Raw genomic sequence first — 16,768 nt, forward strand, 5'->3', positions numbered from 1 at the left:
TCTGGATGAGGATTATGCACCTTGTCTCTTCTCTGATAATGCCAGCATGGCGACTGAGAGAATCCTTCTACCTTCACCTAGAGAGGAACCCATGAAGGATAGTCTTCTTTCTCTTGATTTTCTTCTTTCTCTTTTCTCTTGACCAAGCTTTAAAATTATCATAAGACATTATGATTATTCCAAACTGCCAGATCTTAACTATTTTAAGTCTCAAATAATCCTTACCCTTCCAGTTTACTATCCATCCTCTCTTCTTTCACCTCTCACTCACTATTTTATAAGCTTAGTATTCAAGCCACATCTATCATTTAGTTCAGGTTTTGTACCCTTGGGAGTCATCCTCCCCACCCCCACCCTATCCCCCTTTGAGGAGCCTCTGCCCCTCTCTTAATGACAGTCTTGGAGGGTGGGTTCCTCCTGAAGGGCTCTGCTCTGTGCCCTCCCAACCCCCAAGCCTCACACACCATCTGATTTTTTTCCCAGGAAATGCAGTTACTCTAACACCAAAGGGCCATTTCCCTGGTGTCCTCATTCCTTTTCACTGACAGTCTTCCTGCTACCCTCAGTAGATTATTATTATTTATTATTTATCAGTCACGACACTGTACTGTGCTTCCTACAAGATATTAAAGGAGACACAACCCCTGCTCTGGGTTTACAGCCAAGGACAGCAGAGCTCTGAATCAGACATCACAGGATGGAGTTGAGAGCAGGGGTTCATGGCAAGTTCGCCCTCTGCGTCCTGGCAGAGCCCTCCCCAGACCTGCCCTCTCAGTTCAGGCCCATCTTACTGAATCCCCCCTCCCCAATTTCTAACAGACCTGGGGTCTCAGAGACTGTCCCTGGGGAAGCGGAGGAAGGGTATGGGAATGAGGATGAAGCCCACAGGCCTTTACTTTCCAGCTGAGGGTGGAAGGTGGGAGGGGGAAGTAGGAGGAGAACAAGGGACCTTTCCTCTGAAACTCAAAACCAAGTGGGGGCGGGGCATGCGAGGAGAGGGGCAAGACCTAGAAGGGGGGAAAAAAAAGAAAGAAAGAAAGAAAAGAAAAGAAAAACAGACCTAGACAGTTAGCAGGGAGGAAAGTCTGGTGCAGAAAGGAAATGTTCTCTCTTAGTGGAAAATCCCTTACCGGGGGTGGCCACAGGCCTCCAACCAAACTTTCCTCTTAGGATTGAACAGCATGTGTAGAGGGACAGGGGACGGACTGGTAAAAGGCGGTGGAGACGGACAGAGTCTAGCCAGCTGGGGTGGGGGGAGTGTCAGTGTAGGCAGGAGACACTAGTGGGCCTGAGTGGAGCTGTGGCCCTGCAGGAGGGTCGATGTGAACAGGAAAGTTCGTGTACACTGAGGAGTCGGGGCTGACACCCGGGGCTGGGGGACAGGACTGGCAAGCCTAGCTGTGGTCCTTCAGAGATAAACGGTTCCTGCTCCTTCCCTCGGCTGCAGTGTCACAGGGAGGGAGGAAGTGGAAAGAAGATTGGACTTTTCTTTCTCAAACTTTTCTGCGGGTTTCCTCAGGTGTTGAGAGCAGACCGGGAGCTCGCTTTGGTCCCGGTCCTCCAACCCTGGGCCGGGGGAGCCCGAGGCCCGGGCCCAGCAGTCGCGGCCACGCGCTGTGCGTCTGTCGGGCGCGGCCGCGGAGCCCGGCGAGCCGGGAGCCACCGCAGGGGGCGGGAGCGGCGGACGGACTGATGGACACACCCGCTGGCACTCCGCCCCGGCCCGGCGCGTCGCTGCCGGGGATCCCTTGGGCCCGGGGAGCAGCGCGCGGTGCCTGGCCGGGGGCGCCCCGCCTCCCCCACCCTCCGCCCCCGCCCACTCGGGCGCCTGTGATTGGCTCCGCCCGCCCCTGGCTGCGCGCCGAAGCCCGCCTCCCTCGCAGCTAAAGCAGACGGTACCCGGAGCGGAGCGAGCCAGAAGGGAGCATGGTCCCCGCGCCGCGGCCGCGCCAACCCCCGCGCCGCCGCCGCCGTCCCCGCCACCGCGGATCTAGCCGCAGCTCCAGCCCCGGCCCCGGCTCCGCAGCGCCCGCCCGCAGCCCCGGCGATCCCCGCGCCTGAGCGCAGCCCCCGCCCGGAGCCCGAGCCCCGAGCCCGGAGCCAGCCCCAGCCCCGCGGCCGCCGCGGCTGCGGGGAGAGGGCGGGGGCGATGCTGCCGGAGCCGCCGCCGCCGCCGCCGCCTCGATGAGAGCCGCGCCGCACCGCGCATAGCCGCACAGGCTGACAGGCAGAAGGACCGACTTCCCTCTCCCAGGCATCCTCCCTGGGCTGCCGGGAGGCGGCGGCGGAGGAGGAGGAGGAAAAGGGAGAGAAGAAGGAGAGCAGGAAGGCGAGGAGGTGGACCTGGATCCGTTTCTTTCGGCCAGGACGCGAGCGGCCCCAGCCTCCGCTACCCGCCAGCGCCGTCCCCTATCCATCAGCCCTCCTGCGCCCACCCGCGACCCCGGGATCTCTGCTCGTCGGGCCGGGGCTGGAGCGGCGCGGCCGCAGGTAAGAGTCGGGCCAGACTGGGGCTCCAAGGATGCGGCGCGGGGCCCCAGGGTCCTGGCGGTTGCTCGGGCCGGGTCGGGCTTGGGAGCGGGGCCCGGGAACCCGGAACGCTCGGCTCGGCTCTGGCAGCGGCGGCAGGAGCCTCCCGCGTCTGGACTCTCAAGGCTGCAGGAGCCCTTGCGCCTGCGCTGCTCCAGAGGGGAAAAAAAGGGGGGAAAAACTTCCTGCCCCCGGGTGTGTATGCAGGGGGCTGCCTGGGGATACTGTCGCGGTAGTGGGAGATGCTGGAAGGGAGTGGGACCCCCGGCCCCGGCAGCCCCCGGCTGGGCCCTGCAGCGCGCGCGCCCCTCTCATGGCCACCTCCCCCTGCGCGGCCCAGGGCCCCGGCCGGGCTGGGGGCCAAGAAACAGTGGAGGGCTGGTCCCTGGGGTGGCCGCGCGTTCTGCCCTTTGGGGAGATTCGCGCCGCTGTGCAGCGAGAAGACAGGTGGGGGTTTCTGCCCCCTCGCGTCCTCAGACCTCACATTTGGGAACCAGGTTTCTTCACTGGATCCCAAGTAACTTTGGAGGTAGAAGAGCTTGAAAACCGTCGAGAGGGAACCCGCACAGATTTTGTTGTGACCCCTTCCACACATACACACATATACACTTCCCTCGACACCTTGCCAGCGTGTTGCGGGGGGTGGGGGGTCGCGCGGAAAGGATAGCTTCAGGGGTGTCGAGGGGCGAAAAGGTGGTGTCGGGTAGGGAGGGGTTGTTTATGTGTGGGATAGTGGACCAGGAGATGCGTAGTGTGGGAGTGTGGACGCGTGCCCCGACTGCCGCGGGGGATGCGGGCTGGCCACAGGCTCACGTCCGGATCTCCGTCGCCTGGAGCAGGCAAAGAGCTCGAGGGTTATTTGCGGTCGCGCGCCGGTGGCCGCGCTGGGCAGCATCGGCCCCGGGCACCAAGGGAGAGGCATGCTCGCCTCTGGCCCGAGCGCGGAGCCAAGAGCTGGGGAGGTCCGAGGCGGCTACCAGAGCAGGTCGGGTCTGCGTTGGCTGGGGAAGGCGGGGACGCGCTGCCTGCCTGCGGCCAGCCGTCTCCGCGGAGGGGGTGGTGGCAAAGCGCGAGTCTCAGATGCCTAGGTCCGCCTGCTGAGAAGCCAGTTGTCGTCCCTGGGCTCTGGAACTGAACGGCAGACGCGGTCAGTTGGCAGGTTCTCCTGTGGGTCCCCAGGGATGCTGATGGGTGAAGAGCTGCCGTTGCTGCCAGCCGTGACACTCTGCGAACATTCCCCTCTCTCCCTGTGGTGCTTGCGCCGTGGCGCGCCCCAGGCAAATCGTGGAAGCAGGTATTTATGTAGCATTAGGCGAGACCTCGTCGCTGGAGGGACTAGACGTTGAGGACGCCGAGCTGCCGAGCTGCCGCTGCCCTCGAAACTTCCAGGCATCAGCTCGGGGACATTCATGCTCCACTGCTGCAGGCTCAAGACCCTTATCAACTGAGCAACGCTGGGATTCGGACTCCTCTTGCAGTGACAGATCTGTCCTGATTACAGCTGTATTTATTCTAATTTCGGTCTCTTTCAAGTCATTTGTCTAGTCACTATAGAGTTTTTTCCTAAGCCGTGTGATCGTCTTAGCCTTGGGAGGGCAGATTTGAGGAATTATTTCAGTTTAGAATGAATAACAGGGGATTTAATTATCCCACCTCATTCCTGATTATTTTAATTAAAGAGGAATTGTAAAGCTAACTTTTTAATTTTTTAAGTGGGAGAGTGTTGAACAATTTTGTAGATTGTTCATCCTGACACTTATAGAAAATGTGTTCCCTATTCATAGGTGAATACTTAAAGGGCTGGTTGGAATACATGTATTTGATTAATCACACCATATAGGTGTTTATAAAGATATGGAACTGTGTCCTGCCAAAGAATATAGTCTCAGTCCCATACATTGTTCTGGAGTGCATTTGATGTATCACCTTGCTGTAAATCAGGGAATTTCTCACATATATACCCTCAAACCCTATATGAATTTGGTGATGTTTAAATTGGTTTATAGATTGATGCATTGGACCAATTTTAATAACTTTTTTGCACAAGCATCTTATAAACCATATTTGTCCATGATCAAGAAACATTTTATTCTGTTCAGTCTTTCCATTTCTAGTGCAGTTATGAGAATTTATAGGTCTCCAACTTTCATTTGTGAGCAACAATCCAAATGAAATACCTAGAGTTTTACTGAAATAAAATATCCTATGGTAGCCATGGTAACAAATAGATTAAGGGTTATTGGTTTTCAACAGTATGTAATGGGGAGTGGGAACTCAGTGTTGTGTCTCTTTAATTATGTTTCTAAACGAGGGGTGGTCATACTTCTAGCACTCAGTGTGGGAGATAAGCCAGACCAGAATTCAGTTTTGTGAGAGGTTTATTGGAACAAAGACTAGTAGAGCCCAAGAGGATGACTTCTGCTAACTGCAGCTCCTCATATCCGGGAACAAAATGGATAAAATCTTTTTTGTTTTTTTCAAGTAGATGAGAATTGAATCAGTCCCTTTAAGATTAGAAATTGTATTTCACTTATAAGCTATTACCAAAGGAACCTTTAAATCTAGCCCCTGTTTTCTAGGAATAAACATGTTAGAAGTGTGGATGGAGTGTCACAGTTGTTATCAACACCTGTCAGTCTAAGTGAGGCATATCATTAGTCTATTCAAATCTTGCCTATTTCAATATTCATGCATTTCCATGGTGATCCATTCCGTTTTTGTTTACTTAGTCAACCTTATAAATCTTTGGCATCAATTTCAGTTGTGCCATCTTTTTTTTTTCCTTCCGTTTATCAATTGATTTGGCTGTGAATCATTCCTAGTTTAAAGCGTTTCCTCCCCCACCCCATGGTTTCTAAAAGTTTACACCATTCCCAGATATGCACAGATATAAAGGGGTTAAATTTTTTTCTGATAGAGTCAAATAATACCATCAATGCTAATGTAGTTTTTTAGCATCTTGTTTTATGTGTGTGTGTGTGTGTGCATGGGTTATTATTTTTTTTTCTTCCTGCAGGTTTACTGTAAAACCTTCTTGCTTTATGGACCGGTGACGTCAATTCAATCCAGCGGAATGGAATAAGTTTTTCCTTCTTCTTTTTTTTCCTCTTAACCCCATTATAGTTCAAGGATTCTTTGTGTCCTCTACTCTGTCTGGCTTGGTGAGACTTCAAGGCTGTGTATTAGAGCAGGCCTTACCTTCTAGGATATTTTCTCTTCTAGTAGGACCAACGCCAGAAGGTTCAGGGACATCAGAAGGTTTTCCAAATGTAATATACATTTCGTCACAGCACATATTGTCCCTAGGATCTCAGGAACATTATATGTCCACGGAACATACAGTTTTACTTAAATGCAAGTGATAATTTTGCTCATCTGCTTTCAACTTGGCTTTCTAATGATGCAATCCCATGCTAATCACAGCCTGTATATTTCGGAAATATCAAGGCAAGCATTAGCACGCTACTGACTTATTAGGATCGGGAAAAGTAATTGGAACACTTAAGTTCAAAGTCAGATGGAGAAATGGAATTATAACCAACCTTGTGATTCTATAATCAGTCAACTAAGTGCCTACTTGGGGGTAGGAGGAGGAAGAAACACCGTGAATGAAAAATCCAGTCCTTGGTTGCTGTGGATAAGGACAAACCAAGCAGTTACCACATAAGACAACTAGAGAAAAAGAAATCTCTTTGTGGACAGATTAAGCAGATATTCCCAGGCCTTTCTTATTAGCTTTTACTGTGTTAGATACATACAGTCGTAAATGTTTAAAAGTGGGAGGATATTTCTACTTTGTACAGAAGATGGTCATTTGATTATTGCTCAAAAAAATCTAGGCTCATCTCCTAATATGCAAAAAAAAAAAATTGGGTGCATAATCCCTGGAAAGTACTTTCATTTGCAGCAAATTCACCCTAGAAATGGTCTTAATAATTTTTGTTAAGAATCAAAAGTGTGTCAGAATTCTTTACCTAAACCTTGGATCAGAAGTGATGAGATCTGGACTATCCTGAAATCAAAGTCTGTAGTTCTTCCTACAACAGATACACACACTTAGTCTCCCAAAGTCTGAGGTCAGAAAATAGCAAAATTGAAGCTGCAAATTAAGAGGAGGCAAGTTTATCGCTGGAAGTAGAAAACAGAATTCTTTTGAGAAATGAACCTCACTGTTTGGAGATATTTCCTTCAGGGTGGAAAGGTGGGGAAATCTTGTTTCTTACGGGACCAGTTAGCTGCTGCATAAAATTCAAATGGTTCAGACAACTCTGGAGCTCTTGAGCTGCAGGGGTAGATGATGACTCAGAAGCTGGAACAAGAACCATGGAGCATGGGTACAGCCAGGGATCTGGTTTAAACTGAGAGGACAGTTCCCCAGATGTTGAAAGGCTACCACTGGCCCCACAGGTGGCCATTGTTATAATTTCTATTATAGACATTTGAAATTTTTTTTTCCAGATGTTCATTTTTTATTTTTTTTAACTACTGTTTTTATTTATTTAAAATTTTTAAATCAGTGACCCATTTTAGGACACACGAAGCACACACGTGCATATTCATATGTACTCTGCCACTTTCTTTTTTTAATTCTCATTAAAAAAAAAAAAAGTTTACCATCTTGATCATTTTTCCTCCTACAGTTCAGCAGTGCTATTCACATTGCCATGCAATGCGTCTCTAGAATTTTTCCATCTTGCAGTACTTGAAATAGACTCCATAAACATCAACTCCCATTCTCCTCTCCCCCCAACCTGGCAACTACTGTTCGCTTTTCTGTTTCTATAAATTTGTCTTAAATAGATATCCCACGTAAGTGGAATCACACCTTATTTGTCTTTTTTGTGACTGGCTTATTTCACTTAGCATCTTGTTTCAAGGTTCGTCACATGTATTGCATATAATGGGATCTTCCTCCTTTTAAAGGCTGAATAATATTTCATTGTGTGTATGTACCACACTTTGTTCGTTCATTCATCCATGGATGGACATTTAGGTTGCTTACACCTCTCAGCTATTGTGAGTAATGTTGCTTTCAGTTCTTTTAGATATCTACCCAGAAGTGGGATTGCTATATTCTGACTTTTAACACCAACAAATGCTGGTCTTTTGTTGTAAGAGACTTGGTAGGAATGCAGTCAAACAGGACATCAAATGATGAATGCAGTGGATGTTACTGGAATTTGTTCTTCCTTTTCTGTGTGTGCATTGTCTTGCAAGTCTCTCCAGTCACTTATGCTTTGCTTCTGGGTCTTTCCTGTGTTGCAGTAATATCACAGAATGGGTGACAGCAGGGTCTTCTGGTCAGAGTTGAGGTCTGGTTACTGGTGCCTAGTAATTTTTTTTAATATTTATTTTTAGTTGTAGTTGGACACAATACCTTTATTTGTTTTTAATGTGGTGCTGAGGATCGAACCCAGGGCCTGGCGCTTGCTAGGTGAGTGCGCTACCAATGAGCTACAACGCCAGCCCTGGTGCCTAGTAACTTTGACCTTGGAAATATTTTTTTCTCAGGAGGCCTTGTTTTGTGAAAATGGAGATGATAATAGTACTGTCCAGGGTGGTTGTGAGGTTAGAAGAAGGAACCCCAGTAAAGCCTGCATCCCAGAGAAGGGCATTAGGAAGGAGAGCTTAGGGGAGCATCAGTGGAGGGGGAAGCAGCAACCCCTAGAGATCTCAGCAGCAGTGGGCACCTAGCCTGCCAAATGTTTTATGGTATGCCAGGGTATGTATACATATTGTCTTCAATGAGTCTCATTATCACTGCCTATTCTGGAAAGCATAGGAGATTTGCATCACAATTCCAACCATTAAAACTATCCTTCAGTTGATTTGATGTATGAACTTTTTAATTCTTTTTTAGTATCATAATTTTAGAATTGTCATGGATTTTAGAGGTCAGCTAATCTACCTATTATTCAATCACCAAACCTTTATCAAGCCCCAATAATATAATAATAATAGCTTCCAGTTATGGCTGCCCACTATATTTTAGTACTTTACATATATTATCTCTAATCCTCATATCTATGCGGCGAGGTAGGGATTATCCACACTTTACAAATGAAGATGAGGCTCAGAGGTAATCAACTGGCCCAAGGCCACAAATTTAGCCACGTTGTACAGCTGGGTTTGAACACAGATCCGTCAGTTTTATCAAACTGTTTGTGTGTGTGTGTGTGTGTGTTTGTGTGTGTTTCTCTGATACTCCAGACTGGGTCTCAGTGCATCTACCACTTTACACTGCCTGTTATGTATGAGATACTTTTTTATCAGTGCTAATTAACACTTTATATAAAATAATTCCGAGAGGGAATGTGAACTTTAGAATATTAACCAGGTCTGACCAGCATTCATGTTACTTTTTGGATTGACCTAGCTGCTTCCATTTATTCTGGTTCCTGGAAGACTAAAGAGGAAAAAACCTTTAAATGCTTGAATGGCATCTGTTTCTGTACTGAGCCAACACAGTAAATAAATAGCAAATCCAAGAGTTAAAAACAATATAGAAAGGGTAAAGATGCATTCAGACCTACCCAAACTGACCTGGACTTGTTTGGTTTTACATGTCAGGTCCCAGAATTCTTTAGTAAAAATGTTAGCATGGAAACATTTATGCCTAGAGAAGGTATCAAGTAATAAACATCAAAGCTTACTGAATGGATTTTTGTTTTCACTGAGTAGCTGTGTAGTTACATGTTCTGGGTTTGTCGTGGTGTGGAATTTTAGATGCTATATTTGGGGCTCTCTCTATTAAATATGCTTGTTGATGAATTCTAACTAATCTAAATGGAATCTTCTAGGATTTATGACTTGAGACTTTGAAGACTAATTTTTCTCTTGGAGCCGCGTCATTCCAGTGATAACTTGGATCCATGTGGCACTTTGGAGAATCGACACCAAGTCCGTCTTTAGAACATGCTTACTTGTAAGGTGTCATTCTCCAAGTAGATTTTAAAATTTGTGGTATTTCACAGAAGCATCATTTTAAAGAAAAATAAAACACTTGGAAATCACAAAGACAGCTACCGAGGGGCAGTAACACTATATTTGCCAACATTTTCTGTCCTGTTTTTACTCTTGACGTGTTGTTTCTGGAGACAGGTAGAGAGTATGAACTGAGCCTGGAGCACACACCACAGAAACACTCCCTGTTTTAATCCTTGCAACCCAGGTCCAGCCAGACTCAGCGGCAGAAAGACACCGTGACAGTGTGGCCAACCAATTGCACAGGAAGTACCCGGGGAGGGCTGGTGGCTGCAGAAGGCTGCTGTCCCTGAGCAGGCACAGGCCTCTCCTGTGGGCCTGTCCATCCAGCTACACCTCCTCCCCCTTCTTCCTCCTTGGCTTATTTCTACAGGAAAGTAAAATCAAACACGAGGCTTCCTTGTCCTTAAGGCATCCCTGCAAGGCTCTGAGAAGCAGTTTGAGGAGCAGAGACCATGAGGGAAGAGCTACAGGAAGACTCTGCCTTTCTGTTTTGTGAAGAGCAAACGCTAGTCAAAGGCTTAGACCAGAGACTCAGCTGTTAGAACATTCATGCTTTCCTTATGGTCATTTAGTAATATTAAGAGGTGATGGGGAATAGAGGAAATTCGGATTTTTAAAAAAGAAACAATATTACCTTTCTCTTTTACCATCTCTTTTCAAATCTTCCAGCTGTAGGCACTCGCTTTGGGATCAAAACCATAGCTGTACTTCACTTCCCGGGGACCCTTAACGATACATATTCAGCCCCTGGAGCTTCTAAATGAATATAGATTCAATACACGTGTACGGAGAAGACACCATGGAAAGAGCATTCCCTTTCTTGTGACATCTTGTCTGTTTCTCACCCCGTGACATGGGCGGCATCGTTCCCATTTTGTGGATGACAAAGCATTTACTCAAGTTCAGACCCACTAACATGGGTGATGGGCAGGGGATGTACAAGTCTATCCTTCACACTGCCCATGGAGGAAAGAGAAAACCAGATGCCCTTTTATGTGGTGTATAAATTGCTTATTAAAATAAGAGAGTAATCCCAGGGTTAGCCACATTGCTCACTATCACAGGTGACAATAGGAAGTCAAGGTCCATCTAATCTTCTCTGAAGGTTTGAAATACATGCAAAGAAACCGACCCGTCAGTGTGATGCCAAGTACCTTCACACTAGAACTTACTGCCATTGTCTTTGTAAACTGAGCAGAAGCTCAATTCTGAGTTTCTCGACAAGTCTTAGTTCTATCTGACTTTTTTCTTCGTGGTAGTCAGAAAGCTCCCAGGGGTGTGCTCACTTGAATATAAGACAGTTGAATATTTGAAGATTAAATTCAGTTCCTGCTTGCAAAGTGATTAAAACAATGCCAGCACATGCCGAATTGTGGGAACCAGTGGTTATTTCTGGACTCATCTCCAGAGTTGTGATCCATGAGGGCAAGGACTGTCTTTATCTTTAGCCTTGGGCCTGGCACATGTCAGGTATTTATTAACAGGATCCTCTGGGGACTGCCCAGTCTAACCAGGAAACCCATGGATAATAATAGGTCCAGAAATTTCCTGAGAAATTATAAGACGGTTCAGAACAAAGAGAACTGCGTTGTGAACACTGCTGCGGCTACGGCCCCTTGGGCCAGTCTCTCCAAGCCAGCAGAGAGGAGTAGAAAACGGTGGTACTCTAGGCACAGTCACACACTGGTGCCAGTCCACACTGTTCCAGTCTGTGCCAAGTTAAATTGAGAGTGAGCATTTAGAAACTAGGATTGCCTTTAACATTGCCTTGGCAGCCAAGAGCATGGTCCAGGGCTCCTCTCGGTGAACAAGGCATAGACGGGGCAGTGTCGAGCTCACATGGTAAGTTACCAAGGGAGTTGTACACAGTGTGAGCTGTGCCTTACCCATGCATGGCGAGGCCCTCACTTCAGTTCTTGAGAGATTGCAAATAAATAAAAACCAGAAACTGGAACCTTCATCAAAGATAGGGGTAGAGAGCCCAGTGGAAACATAGATGCAGTTGTCGTCACAAAGCCTGGCCAGGGATTTTAGAACACCAGGGACTAGAATCCCTCATCAGTGAGGGTGACTTTGCCACCACTGGGGGAACAGGTGGGCCGACTCCTGTCTAATCCACTGGTTGCAGGGCTAGCTGCCTGGTGTCTGCTGCCCAGAACATGATTGCCATTTTGGTTCTTCACTTTGTTTTAACCCTTGCAACCCAGGGTCTTCACTCAGGAACCTCGCAGTGTACCCACCCACGTCCATCTAAAGGCCATTTTGTTGCAATACGGCACTGTTCTGGCCTCTTGAGACAAAGCTGGGTTATTTTTTCATTGAACTAGCTTATTGGAGTGATGTGAAGAAATATCAAATAACCTTCCTCAGAAACCCACACACAGGTTTTCTGAACAAAAACAAAGTGCCACAGAATTTGGGAAGTGCGAGTGCCACATTTGGAAGCTGAGCTGGTCAGACCAGGAGGCTGCCTGCAGCGTGAGTGGCTGGCTGGTCCCTCTAGTGAAGAGACTCCTGTAATCTACTCGGTTCATGCTGTTCCAACCAGCTTTAATCATCAAAACTGAAATAATATTCAAACTGTGAAACGAACGTAGTTCTTGGTGAAGCCTCCATGTGCCGAGGAAAAGCGTCAGAGCGTCTGAATCTACCAGGCAACACGCTGGGGAAAAGGAGCTCCCGGATTGTGTCACAAGACGCGGGGCAACTGCCTCTTTCCACCAAGATGTGATTCTTCTTTCTTCCCTCAGGGGAGAAAAATGATTTTCATGAAAACCTTGTTTCATGGAAGTCAGTTTGGAGCTCTCTGTATAGTTGCCACCCCTCTGTGACACCCCTAGGTTTAGAGGTCAGGTGGTGCAGGGGACAGGGCTCTCTGGAGAGAAGGGATGTGGCTGTGAGACCTGGAAGGCACCAGGGACTGGGACACAGGAGGGGAAGGTTGCAGGCAGAGCCACATCCAGAGGGCAGCTCATGCTGCTGCTGTGTGGCCACATCCCAGGGCAGGGCCACAGCCCTGGTTTCCAGAGGAGGGCTGCAATGAGCACCCTGTGGCTCCTTTTGTGCTGTCCCTCACATCCATGAGTGACAAGGGGATTTCAGAATGATGGCCCTGCTCAGATTTCCACCTAGGAATTTAAAGCTTCCATCTGATTCTGCAGAAAACACTCTCAACATACACCAAAACAAAATGAAACAAAACAGAAAAATGGGGTTTGTGTTTCTGAGGAGTCCTAGGGGAGGCTGCAGGAGGGGATGGACACTCAGTGAACGATGAAGTCACAATTTGAGAGCTGTAACTGTCGCTGTTTTTATTCCTGCTTGCCTCTCAGAATGCCTGCTCTCCAGAAGCATTTTTTGATTTCTGAAGTAAACGCCTGGGCCGGGTCTGGGCTCCTTGGTCCTAGGAGAAGCAGGAGATGGTTGCCTGTCTGGCCCTTGCTTCTGTGCTGGGTGTGACCTATGAGCCACTGGGGGTGGAGCGGAGAAGAAGGGACATCAGATTTATATCTTGGGACTGAACATGTGAGGGAGAGCAGGACTTGGTTCCCAGACCTTCACAGTTACAATGAAAACCATTAACTCAGCAACATATGAACTAATTAAAAAATGGCCAAAAAACTTGAATAGATATTTCTCCAAAGACGATATGAATGGTTAATACACACTTGAAAAGATGCTCAACATTACTAATCATTAGGAAAACGCAAATCAAAACCACAATAAGCTGTCACTTCATACCCATTAGAATGACTATTTGAAAATGAATGGAGCAAAAAACAAAACCAGGAAATAGTGAGTGTTGGTAGGGACATGGGGAAGCAGGAACCTTTATGCTCTGCTCGTGGAGATGCAAACTGGTGCAACCCTCTATGGGAAATACTATAGCAGTTTTCAAAAAAATTAAACAGAGTTACCACATGATCCAGGTACACCCCAAAGAAGTGAAAGATGGGACTGAAAGAAGTCCGGGTGGCTTGTAGCACAGTATTCACGATAGCCGAAAGATGGAAGCCACCTAAGTGTCCATCAATGGTTGAGCAGATAACCAAAGTGCAGTCTATACATACATGCATTAGAATATTATCCAGCCTTGTAAAGGAAGAAAACTCTACATTTCTGAACTTTGAGGATATAAGAATAAGTGAAATATACCAGGCACAAAAGGGCAACTCCTGTATGATTTCACTCCTGTGAGGTACTTAGCGTAGTCAAGTTCATAGAAACCGAAGCTAGATCGTGGTTGCCAGGGGCTGCGGGAAAGAGTTCCTGTTTAATGGCTACAGTGTTTCAGTTTGGGAAGAAGATGGTCTGGAGATGGAGGGTGGTGATGGTTACACAGCAGTGTAAGTGTACTTAATGCCACTGAATCGTACATTTAAGAGTGGCTAAAATGGTAAATTTTATAGTAGGTGTATTTTATCACAATAAAAAGATAATACATTTCCAAACATATCCCCAACTGATTTTTCTTTGTAAAATTCACTTAGGACAAAAAAAAAAAAATGCACTCAACAATTCAACAGTTCTTATAGGGCCCTTGCTGTATATCTCACCCCATGCTGGGCATTTATTCATCTTTTTATTTATTTATTTAAGTTATAATAGTTGAGGTAGTACAATGAAATCCACAGACTTAAATGTTCAGTTCACAAAAGATTTGTAATAATTACATGTACCTGTATAACCAAAACAAGATAGAAAGCATTTTCATCATTCCAGAAAGTTCCCTGAGCCTCTTTCTAATCAATCCCCCTTCTCTCCACCCCAACTACTTTCTTATTCGACTCATTGGATGGTGGCAAACCCAGAGGTGAATGGTCTCCAGATAAAGGCGTTTCGTTGATTTTCATGGGAAGAATGACAACCAGTAGACCAGACACTTGTTTTGCCATTAAGCAGATTTCTTCCCTGAAGGCCATCCTGCAGGAAGCTAAATCACCATCAGGAGGCTGCTTGCTGACTTTGCACTGGGGACAGGGAGTTTGCAGATGGCTGTATAGGTCACTGTCCCTGAGAGATGATAGCCTGCTGCACCCATCCATCCCAAGCTCAGAAGGTCACCTGCATAACTAACCAGATACCTGGGCAGGGGAGGGTAGAGCAGCGTCTCTGGGTTACAAATACATCCCCAACTCTGCTTCTTCCTTTCTGGTTTGGAGCCTTGGGGCTGGATGATGTGTTATTTAGTCATTTTGGTGACTTTAGTCTGGAACTGAAGCTCAAGTGCCCAGCTCAGCAAGTCGGGGCCTTATGAGTCCTGCCCACCTACCCATGGGCACAGGAGACCTGGGATGGAGAAAAGACCTGCTCTCTAAGTGAATCATCTCCCTAAAGTGGCTGGACTGGCAGGATGGTGCACTGCTAAGCAGAAGGACCGCCCACTAATTCCAAGCAACTACTTTCTGGTGGGCCAATGTCACCCTCAGTTCCCCTCTTTCCTTTTCCTGCTCTAGAATTTTTCTACCCAGTTCAGATCCTGCCGGTCCTCACAGCTTCCTAGGTGGCAGTCCCCTTGCTCGTTGGGATTTCCTGGCACCGTTTGGGCTCCCGATGTAACTGCCTCACAGCTGCCTGGAAGTCCCAGCTGACCTGACCGTGAGCTCCCGGAGGAAGTGATTGCCTCACCTTTTGTTTATATTCCTTTGTTGGTTTTCCTATAAAGATCTAGGCCAACGCTGGGCACATTTTACAGTTTGAACCTGTGGGGCACAGAGAAGAGGATGCCATGTCTAGGACTAGCCAGGCAGAGCTGGAATTGGACCCCAACAACCCAGCACATGAAAGAGTGTCAGGGAATGGTGCCAGGACAGTCTGGGTGAGGGACTGTCTCTGGAGAGTCCAGTGCTGCTTCCAGCTGTTCTGAGTGGAAGAGTGCAAACCCCATAGCATTTTCTCCCTGGCCCTGTTGGCTATTGTCACATGCAAATAGTGATGATTTCCTAAAACGTGTGACCCGATAAGGGATCCCTTCACTAGGGCGTGAAATGACTGTGCATCTGAATCTGAGCCAGGAAAGATAAACTTTGCTTCATTTTCCCACACCGGATAAGAGTCTTTCCAGGACACTAACCTCATGTTGTTAAAACCTTGGGGTCCCTGGTGAAAGCCCAGGCTCTGTCTGGCTCCCAGGCCCCTCCTCCCTCCCCCTCCCTCTCCTAGGTTACCTTCTCTCTCCCCCATCCCCACCAATGGCTGACTGCCCAGCTAGGAACCCCACAGCCTGGCTTGTGTCGGGGAGGGCCTGTTCTCTGATATGTGCTGGGCCACAGGGACACTGGCCTCAACATCGTTCTTTGGTGGTTCTGTTGATCAGGAAACCATAGGAAAATTATTAAAAAAAACTTCTTTGGAGGTTGAGAATAAAGTTTCTAAAGTGACTTTATCGTAAGTTTGGTCATTTGAGGTAATAATTTTTAATTAAGAAGGAAACTTGGTTAACTAAAAGAAAGTAGAGACAAAAATATATGTTATGATGTCAAGCATATAAAAACAGAGGACATAGAGAAAAGGCTGAAAATACACCATAATGTTAACTAACAGTGGTCATCTTTGTACTTTTAAATTTTCCAGTTTTTAAAAAATAATCAGTGTGTTTTTCATTTTTGGAAAATAAAATTTACCTAATCAGGGAAAGAGACCTAATATTAATAGCAAGGTTAATTCTGCTGCTTCTTTCCCCTCCCAGGGAGAGCAATATGTGTTTGCATACATGCCCACATTAATACTAACGGAAATAGAAAAAGGGCAGGTTGTAACATAGAAGAAATTTTAAACAACCAGTTTTTAAAAGGGGGAGAAGAGCAAAATGGTTTTCACATAATCCCCTATACAAAATGTCCCTCACAAACTTTGATGGGGCAAAGGGGAGGGAGGGGTGGGAAGGGGGCAGGGGAGCAGGAAAGATGATGGAATGAGATGGACATCAGTAGGTACATGTATGACTGCACATATGGTGCGACGCTACATCATGTCCAACCATAGAACTGAAAAGTTGTGCTGCAGTTGTGCACAATGAATCAAAATGCATTCTGCTGTCATATATACCTAATTAAAATAAATTAATTAATAAAAAAAGAATTTAAAAAAATGTCCCTCACAATGAATCTCAGACTGCCCTTAAAAAAACTTTCTCTCAGAAATCTGCCCCAACTTGGGCTTCTTGGGGTCTTTTAAAAAAGTGGCTAAAGCAGGCTTCAAATGTAAAAGCCTGCCGTGTGAAACACCATCCTCAAATAACTGTGCCCCCAAG

General features: G+C 46.9%; 1 protein-coding gene across 1 annotated transcript in view; it reads left to right on the forward strand.

Annotated features, from left to right (window-relative positions):
- Positions 1–2,097: 2,097 nt before the first annotated feature.
- The window catches only part of Klhl29 (kelch like family member 29), a 282,372-nt gene continuing 267,701 nt past the window's right edge, over positions 2,098–16,768 (forward strand). Inside the window, exon 1 of the mRNA XM_046441335.2 lies at positions 2,098–2,490. The gene's annotated coding sequence lies outside the window, so the exon portion shown is untranslated. The remainder of the gene's footprint in view (positions 2,491–16,768) is intronic.

Source organism: Marmota monax, unplaced genomic scaffold (genome assembly GCF_021218885.2).
Source record: "Marmota monax isolate L192 unplaced genomic scaffold, Marmota_monax_Labrador192_F-V1.1 WCK01_AAM20220418_F8-fsc00010, whole genome shotgun sequence".
NCBI classification, from domain to species: domain Eukaryota; kingdom Metazoa; phylum Chordata; class Mammalia; order Rodentia; family Sciuridae; genus Marmota; species Marmota monax.